At 37.8% G+C, this 20,522-nt stretch overlaps 1 protein-coding gene across 4 annotated transcripts in view; it reads left to right on the top strand.

Annotated features, from left to right (window-relative positions):
- The window catches only part of ARID2 (AT-rich interaction domain 2), a 195,377-nt gene that overhangs the window by 43,558 nt on the left and 131,297 nt on the right, over positions 1-20,522 (top strand). The window contains exon 1 of one of the 4 annotated variants that reach the window (XM_081483141.1): positions 17,358-17,479. The exons of the other annotated variants lie outside the window; for them this stretch is intronic. The gene's annotated coding sequence lies outside the window, so the exon portion shown is untranslated. Of the gene's footprint in view, positions 1-17,357; positions 17,480-20,522 lie in introns of those variants that run through there. 4 annotated transcript variants of the gene reach the window in all.

Here is a 20,522-nt window from a genome sequence, read left to right as displayed (position 1 = left end):
CAGGAGTCTTCTCCAAAACCACAGTTCAAAAGCATCAATTCTTCGACACTCAGCTTTCTTTATTGTCCAACTCTCACATCCATACATGACCACTGGAAAAACCGTAGCCTTGACTAGACGGACCTTGTTGACAAAGTAATGTCTCTGCTTTTCAATATGCTGTCCAGGTTGGTCATAACTTTCCTTCCAAGGAGTAAGTGTCTTTAAATTTCAAGGCTGCAGTTACCATCTGCAGTGATTTTTGGAGCCCAGAAGAATAAAGTCAGCCACTGTTTCCACTATTTCCCCATCTATTTGCCATGAAGTGATGGGACCGGATGCCATGATCATAGTTTTCTGAATGTTGAGCTTTAAGCCAACTTTTTTACTCTCCTCTTTCACTTTCATCACGAGGCTCTAGTTCTTCTTCACTTTCTGCTATAAGGGTGGTGTCAACTGCATATCTGAGGTTATTGATATTTCTCCTGGCAATCTTGATTCCAGCTTGTGCTTCCTCTAGCCCAGCATTTCTCATGATGTACTCTGCATATAAGCTAAATAAGCAGGGTGACAATATACAGCCTTGACGTACTCCTTTTCCTATTTGGAACCAGTCTGTTGTTCCATGTCCAGTTCTAACTGTTGCTTCCTGACCTGCATATAGGTTTCTCAAGAGGCAGGTCAGGTGGTCTGGTATTCCCATCTCTTTCAGAACTTTCCACAGTTTGTTGTGATCCACACAGTCTGAGGCTTTGGCATAGTCAATAAAGCAGAAATAGATGTTTTTCTGGAACTCTCTTGCTTTTTCGATGATCCAGCAGATATTGGCAATTTGATCTCTGGTTCCTCTGCCTTTTCTAAAACCAGCTTGAGCATCTGGAAGTTCACGGTTCACCCATTGCTGAAGCCTGGCTTGGAGAATTTTGAGCATTACTTTACTAGCGTGTGAGATGAGTGCAATTGTGCGTTAGTTTGAGCATTCTTTGGCATTGCCTTTTTTTGGGATTGGGATGAAAACAGACCTTTTCCAGTCCTGTGGCCACTGCTGACTTTTCCAAATTTGCTGACATATTGAGTGCAGCACTTTCACAGCATCATCTTTCAGGATTTGAAATAGCTCAACTGGAATTCCATCACCTTCACTAGCTTTGTTCATAGTGATTCTTCTAAGGCCCATTTGACTTCACATTCCAGGATGTCTGGCTCTAGGTGAGTCATCACACCATTGTGATTATTTGGGTCATGAAGATTTTTTTGTACAGTTCTTCTGTGTATTCTTGCCACCTCTTCTTAATATCTTCTGCTTCTGTTAGGTCCCTACTATTGCTTTCCTTTATTGAGCCTATCGTTGCATTAAATGTTCCCTTGGTATCTCTAATCCAATATGGTACTGCAGATCAGTGGAGAAGTAACTCCAGAAAGAATGAAGGGATGGAGCCAAAGCAGAAACAACACCCAGTTGTGGATAGGACTGGTTGCAGAAGCAAGGTTCGATGCTGTAAAGAGCAATATTGCATAGGAACCTGGAATGTTAGGTCCATGAATCAAGGCACATTGAAAGTGGTCAAACAGAAGATGACAAGAGTGAACATCGATATTCTAGGAATCAGCGAACTAAGATGGACTGGAATGGATGAATTTAAGTCAGATGAGCATTATATGTAGCACTGTGGGCAGGAATCCCTTAGAAGAAATGGAATAGCCATCTCAGTCAACAAAAGAGTCCAAAATGTAGTACTTGGATGCAGTCTCAAAAACGAGAGGATGATCTCCGTTCGTTTCCAAGGCAAACCATTCAATATCATGGTAATCCAAGTCTATATGCTGACCAGAGCTTCATTTAAAGTTTCTGGAACAGTTCTATAGGCATACAGAAAATAAAGAAAATCTGCTTAAACATTATAAGAACAACCAAAGTTTGGTATTTGAATCAAGACTTACTTTGTTTTTCCCCTTTCCTAGCTTAGTAATATGGAAAGTCCACTCCAGATTGGTGCAGCCAAGAACACACCTCCTAGACTAGAGTATCTTTCTGAGAGAAGCGATATGTCAGGTTTTCTCCTATGGATCCTAAGTGCTGGGGTTGAGCTTTGGGCCAGTAGGGCTGAGAGGCAGGGGCTTACTTCTGTCCAGTTACTGCTCATGCCATAGAGGCTTTACTTGTGCCACTGAGAATACTGGTGCCCCAATCTCCATGCCTTAGCTATTAAGGTAGCAGTTGCACGCTAGGACTGGGAATTTGAGAAGACTTCAGGCGACTGACCCCCCAGCTCCACCAAGTATTCAGGTCCCAACATTGTGTTGTCAGTCAAAAGTGTGCCACTATCCCTACCACCAGTTTCAAAGCCATGGCACAGAGAGTTTGCCTAGGGGGAGAATTGAAGTGAAGTCGCTCAGTCGTGTCCGACTCTTTGCAACCCCATGGACCATAGCCCAACAGGCTCTTCTGTCCATGGGATTTTCCAGGCAAGAGTACTGGAGGGGTTGCCATTTCCTTCTCCAGAGGATCTTCCCAACCCAGGCATCGAACCCTGGTCTCCTGCATTGTAGGCAGACGCTTAACCGTCTGAGCCACGAGGGAAGTCCCTAGGGGGAGAACCAGGCCATAAAACTGAGAGTTCTGCATCTCTTCCCAAAGGAATGAACTTCATTTGCAACACTGTGGAGAAGTTTAAGCTTAAAGTTATCTTTGGAAACAGTAGAGGTTGTGGAAATGCATTTGGAGGAGGAGATTGGTAGATGCATTGGAAATAAACTATAGGCTGTCTAGTTTGCAGGAGAGAACCAAGGAATTAAGAGCTCAAAGGAGACCTCCTTGCGTCAGAACAAATCTCTGACACTGACCTTGGGAAGTATCTTTTTAAAAATGCCCAGATTTGTTTGGATCAGTCTGTGGAGCAGACTTTGCTTCAGGGCATTGTTGAAAACAGTAGAGAAATCAGCTGGCAATTAGTAGTGCTTAACAGTTGAGTTTGGCCAGGGAGAGAGAGACAGGGAACCCTGTCAAAACTACTGTCATCTTATGGTAACTTTGGGAATACTCACATATATGTCTCCTGAAGAGGAACATCAGCAGCTTCACACTGAGGGAATATGGGTGAATAGACTGGACTGAACTGGTCTGGTCAGTGACTAAATAAATAAATGAATAACAGTAACGGATCTTAGAGGGAGACAATCAGTATCCAGAGTGGCTGCAATATTATATCTTCAACAACAAGATATTATGAAACATGCAAAAGAATAGGAAAGTATGATGTATAAACCAGAAAAAAAGATGGGCAATGGAAACTATAAATGAGATTGGTCAAATGTTGATATAACAGTGATTTTAAAGTAACCATTATAAATATGTTCAGAGAACTGATTGTGAGAGAATTATTCAGAGTGAGTGACCTCAGAGAATGTACTCTTCTAGTGAGTAAAAGAAAAAACTATAATTAAAGAAGTATGATAATAATATGCATCAAATGGAAAGTATCAAAAAAGAGATAAAAATTATGAAAAAGAACTAAATGGAAATACTGGGTTTGAAAAATACTAAGTGAAATTCAAAATACATTAGAGAGTCTTAATGGTAGATTTGACTGGCAGAAGAAAGGATTAGCCATGTTGAAGATAGATGATAGACATTATGCAGTCCAAGGAACAGAGAGGAAAGTAAGATTGAAAATTAATGAACAGAGTCCCAGAGTAATGTGGAATACCATTAGTGTATCAGCATACACACAGTGGGAGTACTACGAGGGCAAGGAGCGGGTGAAGTCGCTCAGTCGTGTCTGACTCTTTGTGACCCCGTGGACTGTAGCCTACCAGGCTCCTCCATCCATGGGATTTTCCAGGCAAGGGTGCTGGATTGAGTTGCCATTTCCTTCTCCAGGGGATCTTCCTGAACCAAGGATCGAACCCAGGTCTCCCACATGCCAGGCAGATGCTTTACCGTCTGAGCCACTAGGGAAGCCAAGGAGGGGGTAAGGGGCAGAAAAAAGTGTTTGAAAAAATAATGGTTGAGATCTTCCCAAATTTATTGAGAAATATAAGTCTGTGTATTTTGGAACCTCAACAGACTCCAAGAGGAATAAACTTTTGTGCTTAGTCACTCAGTTGTCTCTGACTCTTTGCAACCCCATGGACTGTAGCCCACCAGGCTCTTCTGCCCATGGGGATTCTCCAGGTAAGAACACTGGAGTGTTGCCATGCCCTCCTCCAAAAAGACACATTATAGTAAAAATGCTGAAAATCTAAAGGTAAGAGAAAATCTTGAGACCATCAAGAGAAAAACAACTTGTCATAAGGGAACCCCAATAAAATCAACAGTTGGCTTCTCATCATATAGAGGCAGAAATGCAGTGGGATAACATATTCAAAGTACTTGATGGAAAGAATTGCCAACCAAGAATCCTGTGTCTAGGAAAGCTGTCTTTCAGAAATGAAGATGAAATAAATATATTCTCAGATAAAACTGAATTTGTTGCTAGAACCCACCTTATAAGAAGTCCTTCAGGCTGAAATTCAAACGACTTCACACTGTAATTTGATCTCACACATGAGCACCAGTAAAGGTTATATATTAACATGTAGATATGTTAATATATAATATATAAAATAATGAGACATTATAATTGCATATTTTTCTCCCTGAACTGATCTAAAAAACATTTGTGTAAAACATTATGTATACACACACACACACACACACACATACACATACATATATAAAATGTAATTTGGATCTGTAACAGAAATTCACTGTGTGTATCAATAACAGCATAAAGTAGGTTTATGGAAACACAACTGTATTGAGCTAAAGAAATAACCCGATTATAACTCAAACTGCAGAAACAAATCAAGAAAGGCAAAATTGATAAATAGGAGGTTAATATAACAAAAGCTACAAATATATACTTGCTCTTCTTTCATCTCTCAGATTCTTTAAATGTCATACATTGTGTAAAGTAATAATAACAGTTGCTGTAATAATTGTAATATTTGTAGTTTGAGCATTAGCATTTTGTTGATTTTATAACATTTATTAGATTATGTATGTGTGCGTATACATATATATATAGGCAATAATAGCACCAAAAGGGGAAAAAGGGAATAGAGCTATTTAAGAATAACATTTCTATATCTCACTGGAGTTAGTATAAATCTGAAGCTGAATCTGTTACAGTATGTATGGGAAGCCCTAGAACAAATGTGAAGGAAGGAAATAACTTAAAATGTATATATATATGTGTATATAAATATATATGAGAGGGAAGTGGGATATATATAAATATAGGTAATCATTAAAGAAATTTAAAAGCAACATTAGAACATTTCCATTTAATGCAAAAGAAAGCAGTAAAGGAAGAAAATAGGAATAAAAAGACATGAGTCCCAGAAAACAAAAAAATAAAATGGCAGATATAAATACAGCTGTATCAATGATATTAAATGTAAATGGGTTAAACAGCCCATTTCTAAAGTTAGAGATTGTCAGATTAGACAAAAAATACATATAGAATCCAATCATATGCTCTCTGTAGGAGACACCCAGATGCAAATATACAAATAGATCAGGTTGGCAGAGGATATATCATGTAAACAGAAACCATAAAAAAGCTGTGGTGGCTATACTAATGTAAAACAAAATTTGACTTTTAAAAAATGATTTTTAAAATGTTCTTGAAGGTAAAGAGGCATACTTTTTATTGATGAAATTATCAGTCCAACAGGTTGCTATTCAGTCACTCAGTTGTGTCCGACTCTTTGCAACTCCATGGACTGCAGCATGCCAGGCTTCCCTGTCTTTCACCATCTCCTGGATCTTGCTCAAACTCACTGTGTTATATAATCCACCAGGAAGATATGGCAATTATACATATATGATTCTAACAGCAAAGCACCAAAATATTAATACATAAGGCAAAAACTGACAGAAATGAAGGGTGTACTAGGTTGTTGAACAACAGTATTTGCAGACTTCAATAACCCACTTTTGATGTTGGGTAGAACAACTAGGCAGGAGATTAACAAGGAAATAGAAGTCCAGAGAAGCACTGTACACCAAATTTCCCTAACGTACATCTATAGGACATGCTACCCAACAATAGCAGAATATGTAGTTGTCTGAAATGCATATGGAACATTTTCCAGGGAATACTGTGTGCTAGGCTGTGGAACAAATCTTAATATATTTTAAAAGATAGAAGCAGCATGGTTTCAAAGCACAAAAGAATGACATTGCCATTAACTTAAGGAAACCTGTTGCTGTTCATTCGCTCAGTCATGTCTGACTCCTTGGGACCACATAGACTAGAGCACGCCAGCCTTCCCTGTCCTTCACCATCTCCCAGAACTTGCTCAAACTCAAGTCCATTGAGTCGATGATGCCCTCGAACCATCTTATCCTCCCTCGCCCCCTTCTCCTACCCTCTATCGTACCAGCATCAAGATCTTTTTCAGTGAGTAGGCTCTTCGCATCAGGTGGCCAAAGTATTGAAGCTTCAGCATTAGTCCTTCTGATGAGTATTCAGGATTGATTTCCTTTAAGATTGACTGATTTGATCTCCTTGCAGTCCAGGGGGCTCTCAAGAGTCTTCTCTAGCTCCACAGTTCAATAGCATCAGTTCTTCAGCAGTTAGCCTTCTTCTATGTTCCAACTCGCACATCTGTACATGACTGCTGGAAAAACCATAGGTTTGACTATATGGACCTGTGTTGGCAAAGTGATGTCTCTGCTTTTTAATACTCTGTCTAGGTTTGTCATAGCTTTCCTTCCAAGGAGCAAGTGTCTTTTTATTTCATAGCTGCAGTAACCCTCTGTAGTGGTTTTGGAGCCCAAGAAAGTAAAACCTGTCACTATTTCCCAGAGAAACTTGGGAAACTCACAAATGTGTAGAACTTAAGCAACATACCCTTAAATAGCCAGTGAGTCAAAGAATACATCAAAAGTGAATTCAAGAAATACTATGAGATGCAAAAAATGACAGAGTATACCAACAGATGACTGTATCTAATGTAGTACTTAGCGGTAAAGTTATAGCTGTAAATGTTGTTTAAGACTCAAGTCAAAACCTAAATCTTATACCTTAATACAGTGGAAGAGAAGAGCAAACTAATCCTAAAGCAAGCAGAAGAAGTGGATAATGTAGAGCAGAAATTATATGAAATAATAATGGTGTGTGTGTGCTTAGTCACTCAGTCATGTCCGCTCTTTGCGACCCCATGGACTGTAGCCTGCCAGGCTCCTTTGTCCATGGGATTTCGAGGCAGGAATACTGGAGTGAGTTGCCATGCCCTTCTCCAGGGGATCTTCCTAACCCAGGGATCAAACCCCAGTCTCATGCATTCCTGGCAGATTCTTGACCATCTGAGCCACCAGGGAAGCCAAAACATTTTGTTCATTTCAGTTCAGTCACTCAGTCGTGTCCGACTCTTTGCGACCCCATGAATCGCAGCATGCCAGGCCACCCTGTCCATCACCAACTCCCGGAGTTTAGCCAAACTCACGTCTATCGAGTTGGTGATGCCCTCCAGCCATCTCATCCTCTGTCGTCCCCTTCTCCTCCTGCCCCTAATCCTTCCCAGCATCAGGGTCTTTTCCAGTGAGTCAACTCTTCGCGTGAGGTGGCCAAAGTATTGGAGTTTCAGCTTCAACATCAGACCTTCCAGTGAACACCCAGGACTGATCTCCTTTAAGATGGATTGGTTGGATCTCCTTGCAGTCCAAGGGACTCTCAAGAGTCTTCTCTAACACCACAGCTGAAAAGCATCAATTCTTCGGCGCTCAGCTTTTTTCACCTTCCAACTTTCATATCCATACATGACTACTGGAAAAACCATAGCATTGGATAGATGGACCTTTGTTGGCAAAGTAATGTCTCTGCTTTTAAATATGCTGTCTAGGTTGGTCATAACCGTCCTTCCAAGGAGTGTCTTTTAATTTCATGGCTGAAATGACCATCTGCAGTGATTTTGGAGCCCCCAAAAAGAAAGTCGGACACTGTTTCCACTGTTTCCCCATCCAATTCCCATGAAGTGATGGGACCAGATGCCATGATCTTAGTTTTCTGAATGTTGAGCTTTAAGCCAACTTTTTCACTCTCTTCTCTCACTTTCATCAAGAGGCTTTTTAGTTCTTCACTTTCTGCCATAAGGGTTGTGTCATCTGCATATCTGAGGTTATTGATATTTCTCCCGGCAATCTTGATTCCAGCTTGTGCTTCCTCCAGCCCAGCGTTTCTCATGATGTACTCTGCATAGAAGTTAAATAAGCAGGGTGATAATATATTGCCTTGACATACTCCTTTTCCTATTTGGAACCAGTCTGTTGTTCCATGTCCAGTTCTAACTGTTGCTTCTTGACATGCATACAGATTTCTCAGGAGGCAGGTCAGGTGGTCTGGTATTCCCATCTCTTTCAGAACTTTCCACAGTTTGTTGTGATCCACACAGTCAAAGGCATTGGTGTAGTCAATAAAGCAGAAATAGATGTTTTTCTGAAACTCTCTTGCTTTTTCGATGATCCAGTGGATGTTGGCAATTTGATCTCTGGTTCCTCTGCCTTTTCTAAAACCAGCTTGAACATCTGGAAGTTCACGGTTCACGTATTGCTGAAGCCTGGCTTGGAGAATTTTGAGCATTACTTTACTAGCATGTGAGATGAGTGCAGTTGTGCAGTAGTTTGAGCATTCTTTGGCATTGCCTGTCTTTGGGATTGGGATGAAAACGGACCTTTTCCAGTCCTGTGGCCACTGCTGAGTTTTCCAACTTTGCTGACATATTGAGTGCAGCACTTTCACAGCATCATCTTCTAGGATTTGAAACAGCTGAACTTGAATTTCATCACCTCCACTAGCTTTGTTCTTAGTGATGCTTTCTTTCTAAGGCCCACTTGACTTCACATTCCAGGATGTCTGGCTCTAGGTGAGTGATCACACCATTGTGATTATCTTGGTCGTGAAGATCTTTTTTGTGCAGTTCTTCTGTGTATTCTTGCCACCTCTTCTTAATATCGTCTGCTTCTGTTAGGTCCATACCATTTCTGTCCTTTATCGAGCCCATCTTTGCATGAAATGTTCCCTTGGTATCTCTAATTTTCTTGAACATTTTGTAGGTTTTTTCAAAAAAAAAAAACTTCCACCTTACGTCATTGGAAATGATGAGCAAACTTATCCTAAAGCAAGCAGAAGTGAATAATACAGAGCAGAAATTTTATGAAATAAGTAATAGAGAAAATTAATTAGAGCAAAAGGATCCTTGGTTTGAGTAGAAACTACTTTCCAGGTAGTGACTTCCTGAATTCATTATTCTTATCTATTTTACAAAACTTCAGTTTATGCACATTCATGAAGAATATTGTATTGACTGAGTAGCTTTGTTAGTGACTGCCTTTGAAGGCAGACCCTATTGATTGTATCCTAATTTATTTCAGGATGGTGAGGTTTTTAGTTTATGAGAGAATACCAAATATTAATTGTGTTTATTTGTTTTAATATGATAATATCGTCAGTCTGAAGGGATGAATAAATTCTCCATTTTTCCAAGTTTTTAGTGATATAATTTTAGTGTTATGATCAAAGTATAAAGCATGCTTATATGTTCCCTGGGTCATTTTGAGTAAAGTTAGAGTATAACATAGGGTGGAATTTATTGATTTTTTTCATTTACAGTTTCTATTTTTCATTTATATTTTCTTCTTAACATTTTAGCTTAACACTTTTTCCAAGGCACTTTTATTTACTTTAATGTAGCATATTTGTCAAAGATCATTTGGATATATCTCATTTCATCACAAATTTTTGATGTTGGTGGTTCAGCTACTGTCTTTTTTATCTTTGTGTGTATATGAATATATGAATTATGGTGTCCTTGTTTTTCTACTGTTTGCCATATAAAAATGACTTCTCATTAGTGTCCCAGTATATAACACCAGTGGAACTTAGATTAAGCTCTTCTCCTTCTAAGTTCCAAAGCCTCTTTGTTAACTGTTATAGGAAGCTGGTTGTTTTCAGATTGCTGTTACTGCTAGGGCACACAACCATATATTAATACAAAATGATAGTAGTAGCAGCTATCATTTATTGAGTACTTAAGTATCAGGCAGTGTGTCTAGCCCTGAAAGCTTTAGGTGTCTGCCATGTCAGCAAAAACCTAGAACAACTATTTTGGGTCATTGCTCTGTATGCCTGACCCATTCTACAAAATGTCTGTTTTATCATTGAAATGAGAAAAGAATTTTGAGTTTTTAGTTCCTTCTCTGTCACAGTTTTATCTTATGAAAATTTATTCATTCCTATTTTTATAAGTTGATAGTCTGAACATCAGTAGTTTCACTGAAGCAAGGCAGGGAAAGCTCTGCCTTTTTGGAGCTCTCTACATATAAGACTGGAAATAGATACTATGTTATATTAACTAAGCCCCTGTGACCTGAGGTGCATGGTTTGGTGAAGCCAGAGTCAGCCTTACATATGATTGACAGATGTAAACAGAGTTTAGTTTAAATATGCTATAGCAAGGAACTAGTCTTTTCATTTTATAAATTTCATTTATAACTAAATTTCTCTCATCTTTTTGCAGTACTTCATTGCTGACATTTATCTCTTTAATTTCTAGCAGATAAACTGCTTACCTTTTGGAGAATGTTATTAATCTCTGTTTTTGTAGTAGTCATTTTGATAATCCAAATGGTACTAATTTTATCTGAAGGATTTTACTTTAAACAATTAGTTTTAATTACACTATTAGACAAGAGTATTTACTTGCAGATATTTAGATCTGTACTCTACTTCTAATTTGAGAACTTTTGATATAACTTAAAATTTTTATTTCAGACAGTATAGTTCATGAGACTTTACAGCAGTGGTTCTCTAAATGAGGTCCCAGACTAGCAGCATGAACATCATCTAGGGTCTGGTTAGAATGCAGATTTTCAGACTGAACCCATCAATCAGAAACTGAGGAGTTAGAGCTGAGCAGTCATTTAACAAGTCCTCCTGGTGACTCTGATGCTTGATAAAGTTTTGGAACCAGTCAACGAAGTATCTTGCTGATTGAGTTTCTTTTAATGCAGTGCATTTGTATTCTTTTTGTTCTTTCCACATTTTAAACTTGTATTATTTATTGGAAGATATACTGTCCAAATTATTGACTGAATTCAGGTAGCACATATAAAGTACTTAATGAAAGACTTCTTAGGCAGATTTGAGAATTAGTTTTTCAAGGCATCAGGATAGGTATTTGTATAAAGCACCTTTAAATAAAGCCCTCTAGAGATTTAATTCAGACTCCTGCATTGTAGAAATTTAATTGTTTGGTACTTAGGGGCTGCTGGTTTAAACAGACTTCTGATGAATAAAATCAAGGAATATATAAACACGCACACATGTACACACATGTGCGCTTTCCCATTGTAAATTTTAAAATGGAAATTAGGTTGATGATAATAGATATTGAAGACAGAGTATGCCGGAAACTAATAACTTTAAAGAGAAAAATGTTTGGTGTGATCACTCACCTAGAGCCAGACATCCTGGAATGTGAAGTCAAGTGGGCCTTAGGAAGCATCACTACAAACAAGGCTAGTGGGGGTGATGAAATGCCAGTTGAGCTATTTCAAATCCTAAAAGATGATGCTGTGAAAGTGCTGCACTCAATATGCCATCAAATTTGGAAAAGTGAGCAGTGGCCACAGGACTGGAAAAGGTCTTTTTTCATCCCAATCCCAAAGAAAGGCAATGCCAAAGAATGCTCAAACTACCGCACAGTTGTACTCATCTCACACTCTAGTAAAGTAATGCTCAAAATTCTCCAAGCCAGACTTCAGCAGTATCTGAACCGTGAACTTCCAGATGTTCAAGCTGGTTTTAGAAAAGGCAGAGGAACCAGAGATCAAATTGCCAACATCTGTTGGATCATCGAAAAAGAAAGGGAGTTCCAGAAAAACATCTACTTTTGCTTTATTGACTACACCAGTGCCTTTGACTGTGTGGATCACAACAAACTGTGGAAAGTTCTGAAAGAGATGGGAATACCAGACCACCTGACCTGCCTCCTGAGAATCTGTATGCATGTCAAGAAGCAACAGTTAGAACTGGACATGGAACAACAGACTGGTTCCAAATAGGAAAAGGAGTATGTCAAGGCAATATATTATCACCCTGCTTATTTAACTTCTATGCAGAGTACATCATGAGAAACGCTGGGCTGGAGGAAGCACAAGCTGGAATCAAGATTGCCGGGTAAAATATCAATAACCTCAGATATGCAGATGACACCACCCTCATGGCAGAAAGCAAAGAAAAACTAAAGAGCCTCTTGATGAAGGTGAAAGAGGAGAGTGAAAAAGTTGGCTTAAAGCTCAACATTCAGAAAACTAAGATCATGGCATCCGGTCCCATCACTTCATGGGAAATAGATGGGGAAACAATGGAAACAGTAACAGACTTTTATTTTTTGGGGCTCCAAAATCACTGCAGATGGTGAATTTAAAAGACGCTCCTTGGAAGAAAAGTTATGAATCAACCTAGACAGCATATTAAAAAGCCAAGACATTGCTTTGCCAACAAACGTCTGTCTAGTCAAAGCTATGATTTTTCCAGTAGTCACGTATGGATGTGAGAGTTGGACTGTAAAGAAAGCTGAGTTCGAAGAATTTATGCTTTTGAACTGTGGTGTTGGAGAAGACTCTTGAGAGTCCCTTGGACAGCAAACACATCCAACCAGTCCTTTCTAAAGGAAATCATTCCTGAATATTCACTGGAGGGACTGATGCTGAAGCTGAAACTCCAGTACTTTAGCCACCTGATGTGAAGAACTGATTCATTTGAGAAGACCCTGATGCTGGGAAAGATTGAAGGTGGGAGGAGAAGGGGATGACAGAGGATGAGATGGTTGGATGGCTTCTCCGACTCAATGGACATGAGTTTGAGTAATCTCCGGGAGTTGGTGATGGACAGGGAGGCCTGGAGTGCTGCAGTCTTTGGGGTCGAAAGAATCAGACACAACTGAGCAACTGAACTGAACTGAAATACTCTGAAAAGTCATGGTGTAATAAATATATATAGTGTAGAACCATTATTTCATATAATGGGAGAAAAAAGATTTCCAGAGTTTAGTACCTAAAATAGCTTATTTGAGGATGGTTATTTTTTAATTGTAGTTTAATAAATATTAATGTTGTAATTAATGTATACATAATGACTGAATTACCATTGAAATGAGCTGTTACTTACAATATTAGGAGATGCAAAATATTAAATTTGCAAAGTTGTACTACCTATAACTTTGAAATCTTTTGGCTTTGCTTCTTTCTGTGTAGATAATGCATGAATATTGAGATATTCAACTAATGACGTTATTTTTCTCTTTGTAAGTATATTTTTTCATGTGTAAGGCTTTGCTACTAAACTGTAGGTTGAGTCTGATCTGTAATTTCCTTTCAGTACAAATGCTGTATGTTTATGTCTTATATTTATTTTTATTGATGGGCTAATTTATATGTTAGACATTAGGATAGTTCATACTTTAGCCTTCCTTAGTGATATCTTAGGGTCCTAGGTCCAGGGACTATTAAGTCTAAAGATAATATACTGAACAAGTGAGATTTTTAATAAGTAGATTATTTAGTAGTGTTTCTAATAAGAATGATTAAAACTCCAGATAATGCCTGTGTTTTCAGAGAATACTTAATTAAAGATTTAGGATATAAATGGCAGACTGGAGTAACCTTGTATGTTGTGAATTTGTTTTTTGTTTTACTTCCAACTTTGAGACATCTAAAACCCCCATAACTCTGGATAGGGCCATGGATATTTGTATTCAGTGTAAGAAAGAATATTTGTAACTTGGTTGTCTGTTAGTGCTGTTTCTTATACTAGTAAGTATGTAGGCAAATAAGAGAAGGCAGAGAGAGATAGATGTGTAGGAAGAAGCGGGAAAGGAGAGAGGTAGCAATAAAAAGACCACACACAGAGAGAAATAGTGATTAAAAACAAACCCCGACAGGGTCTGGACTGATTTCTGTTTGCTCTGAAGTGTTATATAGTAATTGTAGATTACTGTGCAGCATAATATATATTATCTGAAACAGGAAATGAATCTTTTCAGGATTTCTGCTTAATACATTTTTATTTAAATTAAAAAATTAAATATAATGACTCATCATTTACAAAATACACATTTCAAAATTAAAGCTCAAAAACTCTTTTTTATTTAATTGTCCGAATTCAACACATTGGAAAATAATGAGCTCTTTTTTTATCCTGAAATTAGCATTTGTTAATTATAAAAACTACTGTGCAATTGCACTCATCTCACATGCTAGTAAAGTAATGCTCAAAATTCTCCAAGCCAGGCTTCAGCAATACGTGAACCGTGAACTTCCAGATGTTCAAGCTGGTTTTAGAAAAGGCAGAGGAACCAGAGATCAAATTGCCAATATCCGCTGGATCATTGAAAAAGCAAGAGAGTTCCAGAAAAACATCTATTTCTGCTTTATTGACTATGCCAAAGCCTTTGACTGTGTGGATCACAATAAACTGTGGAAAGTTCTGAAAGAGATGGGAATACCAGACCATCTGACCTGTCTCTTGAGAAACCTGTATGCAGGTCAGGAAGCAACAGTTAGAACTGGACATGGAACAACAGACTGGTTCCAAATAGGAAAAGGAGTACGTCAAGGCTGTATATTGTCACCCTGCTTATTTAACTTATATGCGGAGTACATCATGAGAAACGCTGGGCTGGAAGAAACACAAGCTGGAATCAAGATTGCCGGGAGAAATATCAATAACCTCAGATATGCGGATGACACCACCCTTATGGGAGAAAGTGAAGAAGAACTAAAGAGCCTCTTGATGAAGGTGAAAGAGGAGAGTGAAAAAGTTGCCTTAAAGCTCAACGTTCAGAAAACTAAGATCATGGCATCTGGTCCCATCACTTCATGGGAAACAGATGGGGAAACAGTGGAAACAGTGTCAGACTTTATTTTTTGGGGCTCCAGAATCTCTGCTGATGGTGATTGCAGCCATGAAATTAAAAGACGCTTACTCCTCGGAAGGAAGGTTATGGCCAACCTAGATAGCATATTTAAAAGCAGAGACATTACTTTGCCAACAAAAATCCGTCTAGTCAAGGCTATGGTTTTTCCAGTGGTCATGTATGGATGTGAGAGTTGGATGGTGAAGAAAGCTGAGCGCCGAAGAATTGATGCTTTTGAACTGTGGTGTTGGAGAAGACTCTTGAGAGTCCCTTGGACTGCAAGGAGATCCAATCAGTCCATCCTAAAAGAGATCAATCCTGGGTGTTTATTGGAAGGTCTGATGTTGAAGCTGAAACTCCAATACTTTGGCCACCTCATGCGAAGGGTTGACTCATTGGAAAAGACCCTAATGCTGGGTAGGATTGGGGGCGGGAGGAGAAGGGGACAACAGAGGATGAGATGGTTGGATGGCATCACCGACTCGATGGACATGGGTTTGGGTAGACTCTGGGAGTTGGTGATGGACAGAGAGGCCTGGCGTGCTGCAATTCATGGGATCGCAAAGAGTCGGATACGACTGAGCAACTGAACTGAACTGAACTGAATTATAAAAATCAAAATTCTGAAAAAATATTTGAAAAAATTATAAATCACATATTGATTCTACCATTCATTAATAATCACTTTTAATGTGTTGGTATGTATCCTCCTAGTCTTTTAAAAGATAAATTTCTAAAATTGAGAGCCCTCGTATCCTTCTTTCTTCCCTGATAGCTCAGTTGGTAAAGAATCTGCCTTCAATGCAGGAGACCCTGGTTCGACTCCTGGTTGAGGAAGATCCTCTGGAGATCAGATAGGCTACCCACTCTAGTCTTCTTGGGCTTCCCCTGTGGCTCAGCTGGTAAAGAACCTGCCTGCCATGTGGGAGATCTGGGTTTGATCCCTGCGTTGGGAAGATCCCCTGGAGGAGAGAAAGGCTACCCATTTCAGTATTCTGAAGAATTCCATGGACTGTATAGTCCCTGGGGTCACAAAGAGTTGGATACGACTGAACGACTTTCACTCACTTCACTCATTCACTCATATGGTTCTTTATTATTTTTTAAATCTAATACTGTAACTAGTCTTTAAGATAATTTTAATAATTTCCTATTTGTATGTCATAACTTAATTTTTCTATATTGTCAAACATTTAAATTGCCATTTTTCTTTCCTATATTATGCGGTGAACCTTACTGTTCATGAATCTTTATCTCATAAATCTGTAAATCTTTATCTGTGTCTTACACGTCTAGATTCCTAGATGGAGAGTTACTGAGTTAGAGAATATAAATGCTTTCAGGATTTTTAATGTGCATTGCCAAATTGCCATCCAAAAATCCGGATCTAATTTAATTTCTACCAGCCATATGTAAGATGCCCAGTAAGGAATATGCTTGTCTGCACTAGGTATCATTATTGGATTTAAAAATTGTCAGTTTCTCTAAAGAAAAATTCCATTTTGTTCTATAAAATGCTGTTAAATACTAAAATTACTATATTTTACATTATAGTTTGAAGTTGATTAATTGGACTTCAGAAAAAATCATACTTGGGCTTTATCAATTTAAATTAGAATATAATTTACTGGAGAATTATCAACAATAGAAATTTTGGAAGTATTTGGTCACTGTAATGGTCTAAGGGTCCCGGAGAATCATTTATTATTATCATTATTGAAACAGTGCAGCCAAAAGTAAGATAAAATGAATACACCAAGGAGGTAACTTTTCTGCTTTGGAAAAAGTGGTTGGTGTTTTTAAGTTTCAGGAAGAGCAGTTTTAACATAGCAGCATACAAGCACTGCTCTTAGACTTTTTAGTATCTTCCTAAGATTATGCTTCTTGCTTACTGTGTTTATCTTGGATGAATTGTCTAGTTTCTAGGCCTCAGAAACTTTTTATTAAATGAAGATTAAAAAGAGTTTCTTTTATGGATCATAAAAGATAGTACATGTAAAGAACTTACGAGTGCTTGGCATCAGTTGATGTCACACCAAGCCTGGTTATCATTTGGCAGATTATTATAGATTTATTTATTCAACACATATTTATTGAGCTCTTACAGTGTGTCACATAACTTCTTGGGCATTTAGATTATAGTCATGAAACAAGCTAAGAACTGTCTAGTGGAACTTATAATTAGGGGTGAGGTGAGATGATATTGTAAAATAAAGTAACCACGAACTAAAGTTTAAAAACTGGCATAAATATCTTCATGTGAACAAATAGCCTTATAAGTAGGTTAGATAAAGAATGATTTCTACCTTTTGAGGAAGAACTACCTTTGCATTGAGGCTTTTTATTTTCTGTTTAATTTTTATTCATTTGAAAGTGATGTGATTAATATCTGTTTTTCTTGGCAAACTCAGGCTATTGGAAAATAAAGTATCTGATTTTTGCAGTAATGCATGTTGGAATTAATGATTTAATAATTAATAATTTTTCTGAGAAAGGAGAAGGAATTGCTTTGTTGAGAACTAAACAACAGAGGGTATGTATATTTTGAAAAATATTAATAGAAAATATTAGTTTTCTTTGCTTAGCTAATAGCAGAGTGTTATAAAATTATTCTGGAAAATGAGAGAGAAATGTAATATTTATAATTTATATTTCTTTTAAGAATTGTTTATGAAATGGTCTGGTGGCTCAGGTGGTAAAGAATCAGCCTGCAATGCAGGAGACATAGGTTTGATCCGTGGATCAGGAAGATTCCCTGGAGGAGGAAATGGCAACCCACTCCAGTATTCCTGGAAAATTCCATGGATAGAGGAGCCTCTAGGGCTACAGTCTATGGGATCATAGAGTCAGACACGACTGAGCAACTAACTTTGAATCCGTATAAATCCCTCATCCCAATAAAAGCAGAGCTGTAAGAGAATGTACTAGTTATCCATGGCTGCATAATGAATTGTTCCAAAAGCTAGTACTTAAAACAACAAATATTTATTACCTGAAGTTTCTGTGGTTTCTGAATCTCGGCACCATTTAGCTGTGTATTTTGGCTCGGAGTTTCACAGTATGTTGCAATCAAAACATCAGTTAAGATGTTGGACTGGGCTAAGTCAATTCAAGGTTTGACTGGAGGAAGATCTATTTCTAAGCTCACTTAAGTGGTGAGTGACAGTATTCAGTTCCTCGTAGACCATTGAATTGAGGGCCTCAGTTCCTTGCTGTCTGTTGGCTAGAGGGCTCCCTCAGTTCCTGCATCTTCATAACGCAGCTTACAATAGGACAGCTGGTTTCCATCTGAGCAAGCAAGAGTGAAGATGGAAGCCAAAGTCTTTATGTAACCTAATCTCAGGGTGTCATCCTCTCAGAAGCACATCAGTATGTTCACTCCACATTCGAGGGAATTATATGAGACATGAATAGCTATCAGGAGTCAGGAATCTTTGGGAGCCTCTTAGAAGCTGCCTGCCAACATGGCTGATTCATGTCAATGTATGGCAAAAACCACTACAATACTGTAAAGTAATTAGCCCCCAACTAAAATAAATAAATTTATTAAAAAATAAAATAAAATAAAATTTAGGCATGCCAGATGCTAAGTTTTATCCTGAAGATGGAGGTTTGTATTATATTTATTTGCTAGTGACTAAAACAGCAATTTATCTTTTTATTAATTTTTCTATTTATGATGTCTTGGGGTTTTTATTGGAAAATCACATCCAATATTTCAATCAGAATATTTATTCAAGCTATTCCATACTTTAACACCCAGAGCATAATAAAGTTGTTGCTACATCAGAAAGATATTACCATTAGCCCTAAATAAAAGAGGCTGGGGGCAAGTCCCAGCTACAACATCTGAGCAATCTATGAGGAGCACGTGGCAGACGAGAAAATAGAAAAACCCTTAAATAATCTATAAACCAAAGTATTCTCTAAGTACTTTTAAATACAGTGGCTCATTAAATACACAGAGAAGAGAAAGTGAAACCAGATTGGGTGCAAATGATACTTGGGAAAGTTGATGGGGTTGGATCATCTAGGCATTATGAATTTTCAAAACTACAGCCAAAGCACCCTTCCAGGACAAATGCGCCCTGAGAGAAAATTGCTGGAATAAAGTCCAGGTGGAGCAGAATAGCGGTGAAAGGGTAAGATTCAGATAAAAGTGGAGGAGGACCCAGTCAGGAGATCTCGGCAAACAAATTGCTTTTTGGATATAAAAACAACTAAATGAGCTTCAAGATATTAGGAAAGTTCTGCTGAACTTCTAAAAGTTCAGGAAAGGGCATTTCATTTAGAAATTAGTGATAGAAAATGATAGAAGAAAAATCCAAACAAAGTCATTATAAAGGAGAAAGAGAATAAGGAGTAAATGACTTCTAAAAGAGAGTGAATGGAAGTTGAACGGAAGACATGTCCCTAAAACAGATGAATAATATACTGTTTCAAAACGAGTGGAAATAAATTTGGAAAATGATGTGACATATGAAATAAAAACATATAAAAACATGAAATTAAAAAAAGGTCAAATTAGGTGATAGAACTCAAGAAAAAGTAGCAAATATCAGAAATGATCTTTGATCTAGAAGAAATTCAAGAGTAAATAAATATTACAGGTAATCTGTAAACAGATAGAATAGGTGAAGAAAAATTAATTAAAAAGGAGATGAGAGAAAGCGATAAAAGATTCAAGGGGAAGCAACAGATGCTAAAAACAAAGATAAATGTTATGAATAATGCAAGTCCCCGTAGAAGAAAACCAAAGCAAGGAAATGGAACAAATACTGAAAAGTGTTATTCAACAAAAGTTCCTAAAAAAAAAAAAAAAGAAATTGCTTAGTGAAGGGATACACTGTATAGTATTACCCACAAATATTGTCGGAGAACAATGACAACTGATAAGAAATTATAGTAAAATTAATGAGCTTTAAAGAAAAAAATCTTTTGAACGCCAGGCCCAAAGACTAAATTATTTTTAAAGGAAAGAAAAGATTGTTATCAGACTTTTTAACAACAATGCTAGAAGAAATGGAATAACATATTTAAGACACTTAAGGAAAGAAAATGTGAGCCAAGGGGTAATGTGTGGATTTACATCTAGCAAAATGACTTTCAAGTTTGAAAGCCCTGAAAAGTCTTTATTGATGTGTAAAAAACCTCAGAGACTGTTGTTCTCATGAGTTGTTGCTGAAGAATTTTACTGGAGAATAAGCTTTGTACAAAATGACTAGCAATGTATAGACATAAGGATTGGTGACTAACTTTAGATATTTTCTCACTCGAAGATTCCTAACTTGCAGGTGCCTTAATTGGCTCAACTTATTTCAAGTATTATGCTATAAATGTTCATAATTCGGCTATAGTCTTAAATATAGCAGCCTTGAATAAGAAGGAGATGGGTCTTTTTATTTGGAGTATTTTTTGTATAATGGTGTGAACATGGCTCCTTTAGAACGGGCACACTATGTTACTATATAGAGCAGAGTTTCTCAATCTTGGCACTTGCACTCTTGACATTTTGGGCAGGATAATTCTTTGTTTTGGGGGCTATCTTGTGCATTATAGATTGTGTAACAGCATGC

This window comes from Giraffa tippelskirchi, chromosome 4 (genome assembly GCF_054371585.1).
Source record: "Giraffa tippelskirchi isolate mGirTip1 chromosome 4, T2T-mGirTip1v1.2.pri, whole genome shotgun sequence".
Classification (NCBI taxonomy): Eukaryota; Metazoa; Chordata; class Mammalia; order Artiodactyla; family Giraffidae; genus Giraffa; species Giraffa tippelskirchi.
Note: the sequence above shows the minus strand (reverse complement) of the source record. Positions and strands in the feature narration are given on the sequence as shown.